At 37.0% G+C, this 18,723-nt stretch overlaps 1 pseudogene; it reads right to left on the bottom strand.

The window, feature by feature from the left end:
- Positions 1 to 4,309: 4,309 nt before the first annotated feature.
- Positions 4,310 to 18,723, bottom strand: part of LOC116764614 — a 67,148-nt pseudogene continuing 52,734 nt past the window's right edge.

Here is an 18,723-nt window from a genome sequence, read left to right as displayed (position 1 = left end):
GGAGTTTTGCCCCTTTCAGAAATGAGTCTGAGCTTGGGGGGTGCCACTTAGAATACTGAGCTTGTTTCATTCTCTGTAAAATTTGGTATGAAGCACACTTCACCAAAGGTTTGTGTAGATTAAATGAGATCTTTGAAAAGAAGCTCTACAACTTTATTCCCCATTTGGAATGATTATACACCGTCTAGTTTTTCATGTAATGGACATGTTACTTTTTTAAGATAAAGTGTGGGCTATTTGGAACTCTTCTGCCTGACGTAATGCTCTTCAACCACAAGAGCACATTACCTGTAAAAACGGTCCCCATAGCTGTCTCTAGCTGCTTTTCAACTTAATTTTATCTTTAATAGAGATTTTGAGCAGAACATATCATATCACCAAATCACTACTGGAGGGGAGATTGGGATAGAGAGTACAGTGTCATGGAGAAGGAACTGTGAAGTAAACAGAAGAAAATCATCAAGTTCAAAGACTGTTATCCCAGACCTGATCTTCTCCAGACACTATTCACAGCCATCTCAGATTTCCGGGACTTCATACCACTGAAGCTGCTCTTGGGATGTCAGATTCTATCTGAAACTTGGTGTGTCAGCAAAAGACTGGCCAAATATTCAAATAAGCAGTGTTTACGAGAAACTTCATTGTAAGAAAGATGACAGAGGGGTAGACTTAGGTGACTCCATTCCAACAAGATAGATCTGTGCTGTCATATGGCAGCCAGTTGCCAAGCGAGGGTCACCATAAAAGCAATAAAAGAAATGGGAAGGCTTCTTTCTTTGATAATAACAACTAATATTTCTAGAGCACTTCAGAATTCACAGAGAAATTCATGTACATTAATTTATTTGAGCCTTTCTGCAATTCTGAATATGTTATTTTCCCCATGTTGTAGCTGAAGAAATAGAAGTTCAGAAAGATTTAGGGCTTTAATGAAGTTCATACAGCCCTTAAGCAACAGAACTGGGATTCAAATGCAGCTATGTTTATGCCAAATTTGAGGCTTTAGACTCAGAGCTGCAGGGACAGGAAATCACAGACCTGTCTGGTGATGTTTATTGTTCTCTGACCCACTGTGCACCCTTTTCCCTTTAGGTTTTGTGCTCTGCTGTGTCCCTTGCCTGAACCTCCCTATCTAACCCCTCTGGCTTATATGAAGCTTAACTAGGCCAAGTGCACTTTTTAAAAACAATTACAAGACAATTTTTTAGAGAAGTTTAGCTTTTCAGAAAAATTGATCAGAAAGTACAGAGAGCCCCCATGTAACCCCTCTCCCATCCCCCCTGAACACCCTTTCCCCTATTATTTATGTCTTTATTGTGTGGTACATTTGTTACAATTGATGAACCAGTATTGATGCATTATTATTAACTAAAGCCTACAGTTTACAACAGTGTTCATTCTGTGCTGAACATTCTGTAGATCTTGACAAATGTATGTGAGCATCATTACTGTATCACAGAGAATAGTTTCAGTGCCTAAAAGTCCCCTGTGTTCCACTTATCTGACTCTCCCCCCTTCCTCCAGTACTCCTTACAGCCACTGATTTTTTTTACTGCTTCCACAGTTTTGCCTTCTCCAGAATGTCATAGAGTTGGAATCATACAGTATGTAGATTTTTCAGATAGGCTTATTTCCACTTAGAAATATATATTTGAAGTTCCTTCATGTCTTTTCATGGCTTGATAGCCCACTCTTTTTTAGCACTGAATAATATTTCATTGTATCACAGTTTGCTTATCTACTCATCTATTGAAAGACATCTTGATCACTTCAAGTTTTATCAATTATGAATAAAGTTGCTATAAACATATGTGGATATACATAAGTTTTCAACTCCTTTGTATATACCAAGGAGCACGTATGTTTGATCATATGGTAAGACCACGTTTAGTTTTGTGAAAAACTGCCAAACTGTCTTCCAAAGTGGTTGCACCATTTTTCATTCTCCCCAGAAATGAATGAGAGTTCCTGTTGCTCCATATCCACACCAGAATTTGGTGATTTCACTGTTTTCAATTTGGCTTTTCTAAGAGGTATGTAGTAGTATCTTATTATTATATTTATTTGCATTTCCCTAATGACATATGATGTTGAGCAGTTTTTCATTTGCTTATTTGCCATCTGTATATTTTTGGTGAGGTGTCTATTCATATATTTTACCCATTAAAAAAAAAAAAACTGGTTGTTTGCTTTCTTATTAGGGAGAAAGCACTTTTTCTTTGAAATTTACTATGACCATGCCAGCATTCATGAGTCTTACCTTTCTGAATACCTGCAGCTCACATTATCTGTATAGTAATTCTCTCTCAGCTATTATGACTTCCACTAACACTTTACTTCCCATGTCTGGTACAGCCTCCCTAACTTGCTGATAAGCTTCTTCAAGGAAGGAATCAGTGTTGTACATCCCTGAACCACCCATAATATCTAACAACATGTTTTGTACATACTAGGCATTCAGAATAACGTGTACAGTAGTTCAGTTAAAACCAAGACTATGTTTTTAACCAAATTAGGATGGAACGAAGTAGAGTAGATGAGGTATCAGGATATCTGTATGCTAGTTATTAATCTTAGAGGCAATTCCTTCCTGGGCTTCAGTTTCTTTGTTGTGAAACATCTGGTATAAAGGGCAAACACTCTATGGCTACGAAATCACTTTGGATGTTTATGAAAGGAGAACTCGCTTCTACCATCCGAAAATGTTATATCATTATCACCCTATCCCCAACTTGGAAGAAGGCAAAAGCAAGATTAAAGCTTGTGTCTAACTGCAGTCAAGGACCTTTGGCTTGTAGGAGTTAGAACTTTAAATAATCCAGCAACCACTGAATTAACAGAAGTCTTAATTGGGCAGAATATCTTGTCTTTAATAGAGGCTAATAGAGAATGCAAGGTTGAAAGCAACACTGTGGACATATAACAGAAGACTCAAATAGAGTCCACTTTGGGACTGCACCAAGCCCAAGCACACAATAATTCTATTTATTCACTCAACTGATTCATTCATTCATTTATTTATTCATTCCATTTTTTCTATAACTGCAAAGTGTTAAACTCAGGACTCTTTGTATTGAAGCAGGGTATGTGCATGTGAAAAATGAAAACTGCCAGAGTCTGCAAATAAGGCTTTGTTAGGTTGTGAGATGATCCTCAGTCAATAGATTCCAGATGTGTAAGCATGTATTTGTAATTTCTTCCATTGAGGAAGGATTCTGGTAATCAAGACAAGACCTGAGAGAACAGTACAGCTAAAACAGAGGCTGTGTCAAGGACCTTTTCTGTTACTGGTTAATTACATTGTTCAAAGGGCTTATTTTATAAGATTGTTTAATATACCCAAGACTTTAGATAGTTGTGAATTATAAAATACAGGGGTAGGGAGAGAGGGAAAGAGTAGACAAAAATAAAAAACAAAGCAACAAATTCCAAGTGGTACAAAACTTCTTAAATCTTACAAATTTGTTTCAACACATGAAATAAATTGGTAGGTAGCTTTGGCAAATCTCTTGGGTGTGGAAAGGCTGCCAGAATGAATTATTGTTCTGCCTAAACTCCTCCATTAGCTGTTTGGTTGGGGTTACACCTTTGTACATGCTGAATCTCTGAGCTCTCCTCTGGATAAGAAAGCTAACAAATAGTCTCCTACACTATGAAGGGTTACTGAGAGAAATCAAATATTATTTATGTTTAACCATGTTAATTCAGTCAAGGTATATAAAAATATGAGCCATTTTCTGTATCAACACCGGAAATTGGTCTTGGAATAGGGAGGAAATCTTACTAAGCATCAATTTGTTTATAAGGTTAACTTTAGAAATTCGAACCTACTATAAAAGCAGATGCTTCTCATTTAATTTTTATTAAAGGAATTACAAATGATTTATTCAACTTTTTAAAAAATGTGTCATTTTATGTTAATATTCTGGTTATGCTCCTACACCAAGTGAATGAAAAATGAAAAATGTTAACTTTATTTCCAGGGTAATAGTGACATATTTAATTTAGAAGAAATGTGTTAAAGATAAAACCATAATAATTCTGGGAGGCATAAAAAGCACTAAAATAACTGATATATTTATTTAATAGCCCCTAAAATCAACAATTTTTCAGACATTTGGTGCATTGCAGGCATGTGGATATCTGCATTCTGAATTTCAAGTAAGTCTCCTTGATGTCCAAAATTAGGTAGATGCAATGCACCTTCGTTAGTTTCTTTTTCTTTCTTTCTTTTTTTTTTGACATTACTATAACCAAGACTTTTGGTAAACAGTGAATTATGAGTTTGGGATCATCAGAAAAAGGTTTTTTAAACAACTTTCCGGACTACAAAAAATCTCTTCAGGTAGTAGATCCATCCCAATGTCATGGCACCTAGAACAAGAGCTTCAAAGAAGGACCAAAGGACCAGTCTGCTGTTTGTGCTGTCATTGATTTCTCTGTGTATCTCTCCTGAACTTCCATGTATTCCTGTTCATGCTTTCTAGCTGTCATCGCTACTGCAAGCTCATTAATCATTTCTTCTAGCTTGTTCTGGTGAGCTTCTGTTTCCATGTCCTTTTGGAGCCTCCCCAATATCAATGGTGAACACCACTATCTTTGGCGTCATGTTGGACATTCTACTGCTAAAACAAAACTTATATGCTGCTGCTCCATCCATGTGAGCAGCAAATGTGTATTTCCCACTGGACTCCCAGTCTCCTTTATAAATTCCTTTATTATCAGGCCCTGTAATCTCCACGTCAATGTCCAGGCAGCCAGCCTCAGCCACCTCAAAGATGAGGCCCATCTTGCTGCCCGAGGTGACTCGCTTGAAGAAGCACTCCTGGGCATGAGCGTCAATGCTGACACATCAATGCTGACAAAGTAACCCAAGGCAGCGGCCAGGAGGGCGGCCAGGATTCGTTAGTTTTTATGGACTCTCAAAATAAGATTATTTGTATTTTGTTTTCCTCATAGTTTATCTACATGATAAATGTTGATAGTACAGAGACTGTTTAATTTTTATTTATTTATTTATTGGCCACGTGGCTTGTGGGATCTCAGTTCCCCGACCAGGGATGAACTCGTGCCCCCTGCAATAGGAGGGCAGAGTCCTAACAACTGGACCACCAGGGAATTCCCTGTACAGAGGCTGTTTTACATTTAACATTTCTTCTCAAGTAAATATAGTTAGAATGGCCCTTGATGCTAGAAGACACAGATGGCCCTGTGCATTATTCAGCTTTCCTCAAGTTAAACAGCCCTCAAATTTCAGTGGCTTACAGCAACAAAGGCTTATTTCTCACTCACATTACGTATTGGTGACTGTTCTGCTTCTCCTCCCTGTGTCTTCTTTATCCCAAAATCTGGAGTAAGAGAAAAGTCCCTCTCTGCTCAAGGCAGAGGAAAAGAACAAGAAGGCCGGCCAAAACTCTGTGATGACAGCTCAAAACACATTTCCTTGGCCAAACCTGATTTTAAACCAGATCCTTTGACCAAGCCTGATGTCCGGAAAGGTAAATTCCTGACCATTCCACACCTCCCACTCCCCTACCCTCCACTAAGCCTACTAGAGGAATGGGGGAAGGGAGTAATTGAGGACAATAATACAATCTGCCATACCATGACTCACATTTTTTTTAGAAAGATATGAATCTCTTGATATGGGAGAGATCATACTTGGTCTGTGTTGAACAAAATTTATGAAATTGTAGGCAATTATGATAGATTTCTTTCTTTTTTCCCTCCCTCCTTTTTTTCTTCTCTCCACCCCTCAAATTCTTTCTAAATGTTCAAGTACCCAGGAATTGCTCCAAATGATTCATCCTTTGTTCTGAAATCTAGGTAAGGCTGTGCTCACCTAAGGGTAGCTGAAGTTGAATAAAGCTATGTGGTACTGAGTGAGAGATAGGAGGAGATTATCAGTTTGAATATATATTTATCACAGAATTACAATCCCCTATATCTGTAAATATAGAATAAATCCAAGATATCAGTGGATTGATCAAGACTTTTCACATTTAATGTTTACAGGAATTGCCTGGGGATCATATTACAGATTCTGGTTGAGTGGATATAGGGTGAAGCCAAGAATTGTACATTTTCTTATAAGTTTCCAGGTAATGCTGCTTCTGCTGGCCCAGGGACCTCACATTCAGTAGCAGTGGACAAGATAACTCTTGAACTTCTTTCAAACTCTGATCCTCTGAATCTACTTCAATTAGTTTCCCACACCCATGTGGCTTAAATAAAGGTAAATAGAAAGTGTGCGTAATTTAGGGTGGTTAAACTTTTATTAAATTGCTTCTTCATGAAAGGGAGAGAGTTTTACCCATATTTTGTGTCCTTTATAACCAACAGTACTATGCCATATGGATAACTGAAACTGCACAACAGTTTGGATAAATGAACGCTAAGCATAGTTAGAGGAGAAGTGGATGCCAGAATGGAACTACGGGGCCTTTATGAATACCAAAGTAAAACTCCTTCCAGAAGAGAGCCTTGTTCCCTTTATAGACCCCATGATCATTGGGATAGTATGTTTTTTGCTAAACCATTCCTTATACTTCAACACACATCCTTGCCTCAGGGACTTCCCATGATTAAGATTTAGCATCTCAATCTTAGGAATGAGCTTCATTTACAAGGGAAAGCAAGGCCATTCAATTCCAATTAACTGCACAGTTCTTGTGTAAGAAAAACAACCTTACACTTTTAGACTATTTAAAGAAATGCAAAGTCCCCACCCTTAATTTTTCATAAAACAGAATTGTCCTGACACGGTTTTCCTGTTCTTTTGAGTCAATAAAGCCCAAAGAGTTTAAAAATAGATAATGGTTTTACATTTATCATTTGAACAAACATGGGAAATTCGGAAATAGTTGCCATGGAATTCCGGGAATAATTTTTCCATCCCCACAGTTGGCAAAGTGGTTCTTAGGGAACAGTAGACAACATAAATGCACACACTGGGGATGTCTTGGCATACAGCCTCCTAAGACACAATGTCATTTGAGGCCAATCTCATTGGGAGGGCACATTAGTGATTTAAAAAATGCTGCTAAGGAGCACGGTGATGCTTACTAGCTCAGTGAAACTTTCTCCCCTGGGGCACTGATGATTCTAAGACACCATGAGGACCTCATTTTCCACTCATACCATTTCCTTCTATTCCCAGTTGTATGTTGGCAGGAGGTAGGGAGCTGAGGGTTGAGGAACAAACCAATACTATAGAAAAGGGAAAGGTACTTAAAAGGCTACTGAACTAGAAAGTGTGTAGATCTGGGATGTAATTTCAAGTATAGAAGTTGTTAACTGTGTGACCTTGAGCAACTTATACACGACAGGCCTTGTTTCCTTATCTGTAAAGCAAGAGGATTTGATGGGATTTCTAAAGACCTTTCCAGTGTTAGCCTTCTAAATGGAAAAACAATAACAATACACACTCATTTCATTGATAGCTACATGGAAGGATTTACTGTGTAAGCATATAGGCTACATAATGTATGCAGTATGGTCTATATACATATAGAGACAAACTACACAGAAAGAAGGAAAAATAAAAACTTGTCATGGAAAGAGACTAGAACTGGAAGTCAGAAGAATTATTTCATTTATCTGTTTATTATTCATTCGTCCTCCATTTATTATTCAGAAATATTCATTGAGAGCCAATTATCTCCCACTCACTATACTGGGAACTGGAATCTGACAGTGGAAAAGACAGACTTCCCTGACCTATTGGAATTTATATTCTCCTGGGAAAGACACGTAAGATATAAATAAACAAAGAAGAAAATAAGATAATTGAAGATTGTTAAAAATTGAAGAGGAAATAAATAAGGCACAGAATTCCCAAGTTGTACAGGGGCTTGGAGTGTTTGACAAAGAGAAAAGAAGCCAGTGGGGCTAGAATGCACTGAGCAATGAAGAGAAAATGTGAGATCAAGTTGTAGTTAAGACTCAGCTCCGGCTGATACTGAGCAGGACCCTCGGGGGCTCCTGGGCACAAAAGCCTTTCTGTGTCCCCCATTTCTTGATTACAGGAAATAGGTTTCCTTCAGCCTCCAGGACCTCCCCTGAGCTCCAACGGGCAGGTTCAAACAGTTGCTAATTAGGGAAGGGAGGGGATGCCGAAACAAGGAAGAACAGTCAAGAGAAACAATAGTGCAGCCTTAGGGCGAGGTCCTGGTTCCCCATCAATTCATACATATAACAATGTCTTTGAGCTGTTTTGCAGATACTGAAATCCCCACCAGGTGGGAGAAATTAACAGTAGGCTCTCCACAAGCACTAGACACCAGACAGGTTAGAACCAAAAGGTTTATGATGCTGACTCCCACTTACCTCACCACCAACCAATCAGGAGAATGTCCACAAGCTGATCTCGCCCTTTTAAACCATTATTATAAAACTCCTCACTACCCGCTCCAGGTTGGGACACACAGTTTTGAGGGCATTAGCCTGCTGTGGCCCCCTTTGCCTGGCAAAGCAATAAAGCTATTCTTTTCTACTTCGCCCAAAACTCTGTCTCTGAAAATTAATTGGGTGTCGGGGTACAGAAGCCGGATTCAGCTTCAGTACATGGCCTTAGAAATCATAATAAGGATTTTCGATTTTAAGAGTAGAGGGGAATCATTGAGGAGTTGTAGGGATAAAAGTGACATTTTAAATCAGTCTTTCTTGCTTTTGTGTGGAGAAAGAGGGGTGTTGGACAAAGCAGAGAGAATCACTATGGACTAGTGCATTTTTATTTACCTATTATTTTACAACATTTTATGGCTAATTGGAGTCATTATTATTTTTCTGCTTAGATTTTCCCAAATTTGGCCTAGGGTGGGGAGTAGATGGGAGGAAGCTTAAAGATGACTTCTGTGCTTTTGGACTTGGCCCCTTTTGAGTGCCTCTTTGTTTTTCTTTTTTCTTTTTTCCTCCAAAACAAAATGTCCATTTTGTACTTTCCCTGACCTAGGCCAGAAATCAGCCGTTTCTTCAGGAGTGCATATTCCCTTGAGTGAGAATAATATCTAGAAATCAATATTTGGGCTCAGAGTATGTTTATTTCTATGGAATGTCATTGTTTGTAGGTCCTTCAACTAAATTTTTAGTCACATTCAGGAAGGCTTCCTCTATTCCCAGTTTATAAAGGAATTTACCCGTTTCCTAATACTTAGATTTAAAAAAAAATTTTAATCTCTGATTCATTGGAATTTAGGTTGATGAACAGTGGAAGGTTTACCAATTTTATCTTTTACAGAATAGCTATCTAGTTGTCTCAGCATTGTTTATTAATAGGTCATTTTTCTCCAGTGATTTGATATACTACTTTTACCATTTACCAAATTTCCAAGGTCTAATTCTGGACTTTCTCTGTTGTTTCACTGCTCAGTATATCCATTCATGGGCCATACTATCTTTATTTTAAAGTCTTTATGGGACATTTTAATATCTGTAGCGTTGACCCTCAGTCATTGATCATTATTGGCCTATTTCTTGGCTATTACTTCTCACTTATTTTTTCATATTAAATGCAGAATCAACTTATCTTGTTTCAGAAAAAAAAAAGTGTAGCTATTTAGGTTAGGATCACTTTCATTTATAACTTGGGGAGAAGCATCATCTTTGTGAAGCCAAATTACCCTATGGAAGAACATTGGATAATTATTTGTTCAAAACTACTTTTGCATCCTCCATGACTTTTTAAGTGTTTCCTTCATATAGATTTTAAACATTTCTAATTAAGTTTACTCTTAGTATTTTATCATTTTTTTTGTTCTTCTGTTAACTCTTTTAATTTGTTATTATGTTTATATATAAAAAGTTTTACTTTTTTTATTATGGTAGAACCATCATAAAAGTTTCCACCTTAATCCTTTTAAATGCATAGTTCACTAATGTTCAATATATTCACACTGTTGTGAAACTAATCTCTAGAACCTTTTCATCTTGAAGAATTGAAATTCTATACTCGTTAAACAACAATTATCCTCTGCCCCTTCCCTTAGGCCCTGCTAACCACCATTCTACTTTCTACATGTATGAAGTTAACTACTTGCGATACCTCACCTGAGTGGAATCATACAGTATTTGCTCTTTTGTGACTGACTCATTTCACTTAGTAAAATGTCCTCAGAGTCCATCCATGTTGTAGCAGGTGATAGGATTTCCTTCCTTTTTAAGACCACATAGTATTCCATTGTATGTATATATCACATTTTGTTTAGCCATTCATTCATTGATAGACATTTGAGTTGCTTCCACCTCCTAGCTATTGTGAATAGTTCTGCTATGAACATGTGTATGCAAATGTCTCTTTAAGACTCTTCTTTCAATTATTTTAGATATATACCCAGATATGTGATTGCTAGATCATATGAAACTCTAGTTTTGTTGTTGTTATTGTTTTGAAGAACTGTCATACTGTTTTCTATAACAGTTGCACTATTTTAAAATTCTACCAGCAGTGCCCAAGAGTTCCAACTGCTCCACATTCCTACCAATACTTGTTATTTTTTGTTTGTTTGTTTTTCAGAGTAGCCTCCCTAATGGGGTGAAGTGACATCTCATTGTGCTTTTAATTTGCATTTTACTGTTGATTACTAATGTTGAGCCTCTTTTCATATGCTTGTGGACCATTTCTATGTTATCTTTGGAGAGATAACAAGCTGCATGATGTGGCCAAAAATTAAATAAATAAATAAGACTAGTGCTTTTTATATAATTAAATATTCTGCAACTCTACTAATTTTAAATGATTTATATTGTATTTCAATAAACTGTCATGGGTTTTCTATATATACAACCATGTCATAACATCTACAAATAAAGGCATTTTTAACTCATCCTTTCTATTTTTGTGATTCTGCTTTTGTACTTTTATCAGAATATGTGATCTAAAAGCTCCAGTTCTGTAGTAATTGATAATGAACTGGCCATTTTTTTTTTTTTTTTTTTTTTTCTGGCCATTTTTTTGGTGCCAGACATCAGAAAGAAGATTTCAGTGTTTCCCATTTTAGATGTCATCTTTTGGATGGAGTATATATCTTTTATCATGTTAAGAAAACTATTCCTCGATTACTTTTATTATGTGTTTTTATTGAGAAAGTGAATTAAATTTTGTAAATGTGTTTCCAGCATATATGAATATGAACATATGACTTTTTTCCATTGAGCTAATAATAGGGTGAAATATATTAGTGGACTTTGTAATATTAATCTACCTTGCATTTCTGGTATAAATTCTATTTTGTCCCCATATATTATTTTCTTAATGTACTGTTGGCTGCTGTGATCATATTTATTTTGGACTATTGTGTCAGTATTTATAATTGAGAGTTGTCTATAGATTTGAGGAGAGCAATTTTTAAATCAAGTTTTGTTTATAATGTTACATTCTTTTTGTCAGAAAGATTTGGATGAGTTCCTTCTTTTTTCATGATTTTGTAAAAATAGCACTGGACTTTGAAATTTCCATAGAATTTCCCTGTAAAATCACCTTGACCTGCTGTTTTGTGAGTTGTGGGGAGTAGAAAGTAACTCTGGTAACTTTCTCCATTTCTTCTATAAAAATTGGTCTTTTTCTTTTTCTATTTTTTTTTTAATGGAGTCAGTTTTGGCAAAGTATGTTTTTCTAGAGAATTATCCACTTTTGCATTATTTAAATCTCCTCTCTTTCAATGGTTTTCTTTGTCATTTTTTATCTTGTGTATTTGTGTTTTCTCCCACCCTCGTCCCATAAACAATCTTAACTTTTTATTTATTAGATTAGGAATGATAGTTTAATTTTGTTTTTGTTACCAGATATTGACAATGATAAGGCTATTTTTCTCTTTTCTACTTCATTATATTTTGCTTTTATTCTTATTACCTCTATTTTGCTCTCCTTATTAACTGAATTATTCTGTTTTCCAAATTTTTGGATTAGATATTTAATTCATATTTTCATTTTTATTAATATGTATACTTAAGACTATAAAATTTCCTCCAATCACAGCTTTAACTGTATAAAGATATATAGATTCCGATACATAATGTCTTTAACCATTATTATTATTTTATTTTTATTTTTTATTTTTTGCTGTATGTGGGCCTCTCACTGTTGTGGCCTCTCCCGTTGCGGAGCACAGGCTCCGGACGTGCAGGCTCAGCAGCCGTGGCTCACGGGCCCAGCCGCTCCATGGCATGTGGGATCTTCCTGGACTGGGGCACGAACCCACGTCCCCTGCATCGGCAGGCAGACTCTGAACCACTGCGCCACCAGGGAAGCCCATTAACCATTATTTTTTATAATGTCTGTGATAAAGGTTTGTATTTCCTCTTTTGAACTGAGGTTTTTGCATAATAATGAGAGAATATTTTGTATAATATTCTGTGTAATTTATTGAATTTTTTGTGACCCAATATGTGGAGAATTGGTGAATTTTTATAAATATCCAATATGCATTAGGAAATAAGATCTATTCTCTATTATCAGGGTGCAAATATGTCCATCTTATTTATTATGTTGCTTGCGTCCTCTTTATCCTTACTTGTTTTTATTCATTTTACTTTTCTCAGTCTGAGTATGGTGTGCCAAAGTCTTCTAATGTTTGTTTGCTTCTGTCTCCTTGCATTTCCTGAAGTTTCTGCTTTAGGAAGGTGGCTGATATGCAGAAAGTTTCTGTCTTATCTTTTCTGTGAATTGTGGCCATTACCTTTATAAGATTTTCTTCTTTGTCTTATCTCTTTTAGTTCTGAATTCTACCTTATCAGATACACAATCACAGTCCTGTTTTCATTTTCCTTTCATTTGCCTTTGTTCATTTCTTTATTTTTCAGCTTTCTTCACCTCCTTGTTTTAGTTGTGTCTCCAGTGTACTGCAGAGAGGTTGGTTTTGCTTTGTGAGCCAATTTGAAAATATTTTCTTTTAACACCTGAGTTAAGCTTATTTGCATTTATTGATTATAATATGTTTCATTTCAGCTCAATCAATTATTTTACTGTATCATCATATTGTTTCATTACAAAGTTACTTGAACTGTGTGATCTCTTTTTCCTCTCTTTTTTCTTAACATTGTATTTTGTTTTGTGTTTCTTTTATTATTTAAGAAGGCTTGGATTCATGACCAAGTTGTTACCTCATACTGATGCCTTTATATGTCTAGAGTCTCTTTTTTCTTTACCTATTTTTGACTACTCTGCTTGTCAGCTTTAAATGATATTCTCTGATTCTGTTCTGCCTCATTCTTCTCTCTTCTCTGCTTTCCCCACTTATTTTCTCAATTAGTTGCAAATTAAAGTTTGTAAAGTTCTTTGTCTTTATGTTATGTTGCAAGACAAGATAAGGGTGATTTTATTTGCGCCCCTTGTTCATCTGGACTTTTTGTTTGTTTTTTTGAGGCTGTGTGGAGAGATTCTAATTTAGGCTGCTGCCATTATCCTATGGACCTGGAAGTTTCTCATAGATTTTTATGAGAATTAAATGAGCTAATCTATGTGAAAGTAAAGATCACTGATTACCCTTTGGTGCAAAGATTTTAGTAATTTTTTTCTTGCATTTAGAGATAACACACTTTTTCTAACTACTGTCTATTAACCCTTTTATGGGAAGTATTTTGCCACCTACCACTTCCTAACATGCTCTCTATTTTGCTGTGTGGAAACTTTCTGATTTGATACGTAGAAAAGTGCAAGAGGTTGAGGGCAGGGTGATGTCTCATTGGGCTCCCCTGGAGAGAGTAAGAAGAAATGAACAAGCTGGAAGAGAAAAAGCTCCAAAGAGGAAGATAAATTGATAAAAAAGAAAATAGGGAGGAAATAAATTGTCAGTTCTCTTGCATTCTACTTAAATTTGCTGTAGGCTGTAGACAAGGCTGAAAAATCCATTGGTTTTCAATGCACCAACTAGCTTAGGTTAAAAATAAGAACACCAGAAAACCTTTTGAGCAATAGCTATATTTAGTTAACTTATTATTTCAAGAAGGCATCACACTCGAACTCTAAAGAATAACAATATTATAGTCAATGACCTCTTGAGGTTTAAAATATATGAGAAAATAAGCACTAGTTTAACATTATGTTCACAACAGCCTAAGAACTTTGAATTTCTGTCATCTGCATTTTAAACACGAGAGACCATGAAGATTCAGATTCAGAGAGGTTGAGTGAATGGGAGAAAATCACATAGGTAAAACAGGGCAGAGCAGTGACTTGATTTAAAGGTTTCTTTGTTCCAATATAATATAATTTAAGAAGATAAAGAAGGGCAAGAGGAGTGGCAGTAACAGACATGTACTAAATGCTTAGAGGACAAGAAAGTTACTTGTGGTCAGAATGGTCTGAGAAGACATTTCAGAAAACGTTGGATTTATAGATTCCCTTCCAGTGCAAGGCACATCTGTGTTCATAACTCCTGTGTATCCCACTTGTTGCTGGCTGGGCCAGCATTGCAAAGCATACTTAGCATCTCTTCGGCTCTGTGACTTAACCAGGAATGGCTCTTCCTTCTTAAAAAAAAGAAATGTTTTCTTTGCACAGAGACCTTCATGCAGGAACCCCTTTTAAATTAGAGATTGTAATTAATATTATCTCTGGGTCCTGAGAGGGGAGCTTGATTGAGAGTGTAGGAATAGAGAGTGACAAGATATCGATTGCCTGTTATCTGATCAGGAGGGCTAGTGTTTGAATTCACTTGGAGGAATAAAGAAGGTCTATGAACTGATCCTTTGAGCCAGATAAACACCAGCAGGGTGTGAAGTGGTTTCTTGGCATGACCTAAGGCTGAATTTGCTTTGAGAACTGGGGTGTTATAAATATCAGAACAGCAGGGGATAGAAGTGGTTCTAATGGAATTAGATGAGATTATTGACAGGACCTGGCTCTGGAAGTGTCTCTTCAACTCCCCAGAGGTGATATTCCTGTTAAACCCATTATTTAAAATTGAGAATAAGAGAACAGAACCAAGGGGTGACAAAGAAAAGTTGGTCAGCCCAAAGTTCAAGCAAATCTCAAGTAATCTCCATTTCTGTATCCAGGCGTATGGCAATATCCTAGATCATTAGAACAGAAAGAACTCAAAGGAAAATGGTTCCATTAGTTCCATTTTATAGATGAAGAAACAGAGTTCTCACTGCTCAACCTCTGCCTTACTCTCCCAAAATAAAATTAGAATATTTGGCCCAATGACAGAATTGAAACCAGACTCTAAAGCTTTGAAAGGCTTCTTTTCAGGGCAGCTATTTATGGATTACTCCAAAGTAGAAGATAGGTGATGGGGAGGAAAAGCTCAGAGTACCAGAAATACCTGCGTTTGAATCTCACTTTCATTACCTATCTTGAGCTGTGTGGTTGTGGGGAAAATCACTTATCTGTATTGAAACTCAGTTTTTTTATCCATAAAGTCTAGATAGTAATCCTTACCTTGTAGAAAAAGCTAAGTGGAAGGAATGATTAGTTCTACTTCAAGAAGGCACATAAAAAGGGCATTTTAATCTGTTCATCAAAGACAGGTTGAGGCTGTGGGAAAGGAGGCAGTAGAGAATGGATGTCTTAGGCAGAGGAAATTCAGAAGCAAAGTCATGACTAAGAAAGAATACAAGATGTAGGGAGATAGTACTTTGTGGTTGAGATTTTAGTGCCATAAGGAGTTTAGACTTTATCTGGTGATAGCAGTAGTAGTAGTAGAAGAAATAATATATAGCATTTATTGAGTGTGTATTACAGACAAGGCACCATTCTAAGAATTTTACATTTATTGTCACATTTAATCCTTACAATAACACTGTCAGGTAGGTACTCTGGTCTTCATTGTACAGATGAGAAAACCGAGACACAGAAAAGTTAGGTTATTTGCTCAAGGTCACATACAGAGCAAGTTCAGAATCTGAGCGACAAAAGACATTGAGAGAAAACCAAAATATTCTTAAGCAAGGTAGTAGAAGAGCCAGCTCTGTGTGTGTATACATCATATATATATATACATATATATATGTATATATATATATACATATATATATATTCATATATATACATATATAAGTAAATATATATGTAAATATATATATATATATAGGCATGGACCTGAGTAAAGAAAGCTTGGACCTAGGGAGAGGCAGAGGAACCAATTAGAAATATGATATAATAATCCAGGCAAGAGATGACGGCAGTTAGAACAAAGGCAGCAGGTAAAAATAATGAGGTGAGTGACAGAAAATATATTTAGGAGATAAACTTGACAAACTTGACAATGCAAAGTGAGAACCATCAAGGATTACTGTAAGATGAGGAAATTGGATGGATGGTGATGATAATATAAACCCAATAGGTAAGAATATTTTAAAACAGTTGTTTACAAGCCTTTAATATGAAAGTGAACCAGCATCTCTACAATGGAGTGACCTCAAGTCCCAAAGTTTAACAAGTCTACAGAAATAAACAAGTATCATTTTTCCATAGACTAAGACTTTGCAAACAGGGAAGGATCTAATAGTCTATCTTTGCAACTCTGACACTCTACAATCATGAGAGTAGGAGGCAAGGAAGGAGACCAGTGCTGATGGATAGATATTTAGGGTCTGGATTAAAGATAATATGTCCCAGGATTGTGTCTTTTTGTGTGTACATGTGTGCCCACACTTATACATTACCCTGGGACAGAAGTCAAACAGGTGTGGCAAAATGTTCACCACAAGATTATGTAGTTTAAGTGCATACTTTTCCCCATTGAATTCTGTCCTTTCCATGTTAACCTCTAGCAGTTTTTTTTTTTTTGCGGTACGCAGTCCTCTCACTGTTGTGGCCTCTCCCGTTGCGGAGCACAGGCTCAGGACGCTCAGGCTCAGCGGCCATGGCTTACGGGCCCAGCTGCTCCGCGGCATGTGGGATCTTCCTGGACCGGGGCACGAACCCGTGTCCCCTGCATTGGCAGGCGGACTCTCAACCACTGCGCCACCAGGGAAGCCCCCTCTAGCAGTTTTAAAGACACAGTAAGAAGCCATTTTATTTTTTTTAGGAAAAAATCAGTGTCATAGTCATCAGCGGAATATTATGAAGTCATTAAAAATAATGCTTCTGAAAAAAACAGATGAAATATTTATTTAATGTTTCTTGCATTAAATAAATAAATAAATAAATATATATATATATATATATATATATAATGGTATGCAGAGTCTACAAAATACATGAACAGTACTCCTCAATCTATCAAGGTCATCAAAAACAAGAAAAGTCTGAGAAAAATGTCATAGTCAAGAGGAGACTAAATGTAATGTAGTATCCTGGAACAGAAAAAGCACCAAGTGAAAGAGCATATAAACATTGATTTCTATGCAAATTCCTAAGCATCTGAAAGTTTAACAGAGTCCTGAATTTTCATACATAGTCTCCTTAAAATCACATATTTTAAAAATATCACGTCAAAGTCTTTCAGAAAAATATTGGAGGTCTGTTTAAAAATGTGCTAAGTGACTTCTATTTTCTTTTATATTTTAATGCAGAAATTGACCCCCCAGTGCTGAGTAGCTCCGTAGGGAGATAAAGCACATGCTCAAGATGTTAGCAAAGCAAGGATGCTAGCAAAACAGAACCATTTCTTTAAAAGAAGATGATATTTATCAACCTCTTTAGGGTTAGGTGCTACTTAGATTTTGGATTAGTTTTGAGCCCTACGGAAATTGCCAATTTCGACCTGGAGAAGAAAAATGTAACTTCATATGATTCAATCTAGTGCCTTTAAGGAATGGGCAGCCTTATCTTTCTGTTGTTGGAGGCATCTAAGGTCTCTATCTGGCTCTGCTGCCAAGCCAGGCGCTTAATAAGCAGGCTCTTAATTTGAGTGGTCAACATTCTAAAATATCTGCATAGTGTCTGTTTCCACCCCTTTCTCTCATCGCACCGAAACCCACCTCCCACTCTCAAAATAAGTAACCTAACTCTGGCAATACCTGGAGGCTAGAGTAAACTTGGTGATACTTCGAACTCATCAAGAATCCAAGCAAATGCCAAACATTTTGTGGAAAGATTTTTGAAAACTAGGAAAACTCCATCCTCAGTGGACTCTCTAGGACCTAGTTTTTGTTGGGGGACCAGGTCCTATGACTTGGTGTGACATTTCCTGAGGGAGCTGAGCTTCTCAGTAGAGACAGAAGGAGGAAACATTGGGAGTGAGGGTCTGGAAAAAGTATTTGGTTTGTTAAACAGACTCCCGCGCCCCTCAGTTGACCTGCATTGACGAGTGCTTAGTAATAAGGCAGTATTTTATCCTAGCTTCCTCCCTCTCTCCTTCCCCCTCCTTCCAACTCCTGATTTTTTTTTTTTTCTTTTTCTTCTTTTTCCTGGAGTAGCAGCCGCAGAGCATGAGGTGAAAAGTCGCTGGAAGGACAAGTTGACAGATAGCATTTGGGTCGCCGGGTCACTAAAAGGCGTCGTGATCTGGGCTCAGACGGAGCGATTTCCTCGGTGATTTTAATCTTTCGTCTGTTCACACGTCATGCCACCTGGACATAATGCAGAGAAATCTGGAGGTTTAACAAACCCTTCCGCTTGGCCCAAAAGCTCCCTTGGAAAGAGAGAGAGCGAGAAAGAGAGTGAGTTAACTCTCTCCCTACCTTCCCCCATCAATAGCAGAAACCCTAGGAGTGGGACAGACCCCCCCCCCGGCAGTTAATAAGCTCAGGGTTTTGTCTGAGCAAGGAAGGCTTCGTCTTTATGGATACTGTAAATAATATAACAAGCTGCCCCGCTTACTGCCTTAGACACATATA

This window comes from Phocoena sinus, chromosome 1, assembly GCF_008692025.1.
Source record: "Phocoena sinus isolate mPhoSin1 chromosome 1, mPhoSin1.pri, whole genome shotgun sequence".
In the NCBI taxonomy this organism is placed as follows: Eukaryota; Metazoa; Chordata; class Mammalia; order Artiodactyla; family Phocoenidae; genus Phocoena; species Phocoena sinus.
This window is presented reverse-complemented; position numbering and strand designations above follow the sequence as displayed.